Source organism: Aplysia californica, unplaced genomic scaffold (assembly GCF_000002075.1).
Source record: "Aplysia californica isolate F4 #8 unplaced genomic scaffold, AplCal3.0 scaffold00252, whole genome shotgun sequence".
Taxonomy (NCBI): Eukaryota; Metazoa; Mollusca; class Gastropoda; order Aplysiida; family Aplysiidae; genus Aplysia; species Aplysia californica.
Window position 1 is genome coordinate 416,994 of NW_004797522.1, and position 1,411 is coordinate 418,404.

The following is a 1,411-nucleotide window of genomic DNA, read 5'->3' on the forward strand; positions in this document are numbered from 1 at the left end:
AGAGTAGGCTTCGGCCACCACCCGGGCAAAATTCAAAATTTCCTACCAACTGAAAATATTAAGTGTGTCCCGCACGCTCATATGATCTTATGCAGTTGCGAGCGCCGTAAAAACACTTACCCCCCAAAAAAGACACAATGTGGAAAGTGAAACTTACCGTTGTGGTGACACGGTGGGGACGTAGAGGAAGGGTGGGACGTATATAAAAAAAGTCATGAGCAGGCAGAAACAGGAAGAGATTACGTGGTTGGTTGGCTGGCACTCTGCAGTATAGTAGGCCATAGTTTGTTCCTTCTTTCTTTTCTGACGTCTAATTATGTCCTTTTCTTTCCCCCTCCATTTTGGTGCATATTACTCTCTAGTGCATCTTTAATTATTGACACCTAAAAGACCTACTTGTGTTTCAAGTGCGGTAAGATTATGACTAAAACTGAAACCAAATGTACATTCTTGGTAGTAGAATCCGGTTGTGAGGTCAACAAACAGTATACGTGAAACGAAAATTTAAAAAAGATTGAAAAAGTAAAGTAGGCCTACACGTATTTGAGTTATATAGATCTATGCAAAGTTCTCTCAAGAGTAACAATGAATTAGTTAGATTTAAATCTACCTTGTCCTCCACCTTAAAAAGCGCACAAAGAAATGTTATCAACGTGAATGCAATCTTACAAATTTATCCAACACAGAAAGTATATTGCTACACGTTTGTACACTTCTCATCATTTCCACGGTGCCTGACAAATAATAAATGTATGAAGAACAAAATCACTTACAAAAAATTTGCTCCGAAAAACATGGCATCCTTGGCGTTGATGACCGCAAACTACAGTGGCTATTCTGGTGGTAGTGTGTTCTCAGCAGAGTGCAACGTGCGACTTCGAGGCAAGTCTTTGACCCTAACTAACACACTAGGCTATTATGTGTCAGATTTTATGTCGAAAACGTAATGTTGGGATTTTCCACTTACCTATAAATAGACGCACCCACCCACAATAATACCATTCCTCCCGCTTTCCCGGTAAGGCGATAAGCGCATGGGTGACACACATAAGATTTGGTTACACACTTGCGTCTGCTGTGTACACTCCGCTTGAGACAATTTAATAAAACATAAAACATGTTCATAAGTTGTCCCCTGTTTACATATAAGTGTAAACATGTGTTTATAATATACCCGTATATGCCTGTATAAATGTAAGTTATATGTATATACAAGTACATGTACATTTATAATGTACATTTTGTATATAATGCAATATATAATATATGTAACAGTATACAATTATGTATAAATATGAATATAATGCATGTTATTTGTATTTTACGTGTGTGTATATATATATATATGGACACACATACTAGAGAGAGAGAGAGAGAGAGAGAGAGAGAGAGAGAGAGAGAGAGAGAGAGA

General features: G+C 37.6%; 1 protein-coding gene across 1 annotated transcript in view; it reads right to left on the bottom strand.

Annotated features, from left to right (window-relative positions):
• The window catches only part of LOC101861288, a gene marked incomplete in the record, with an annotated part of 17,627 nt that extends 16,715 nt beyond the window's left edge, over window positions 1–912 (bottom strand). The window contains 1 exon segment of the mRNA XM_005100577.3: window positions 774–912.
• Window positions 913–1,411: the final 499 nt, after the last annotated feature.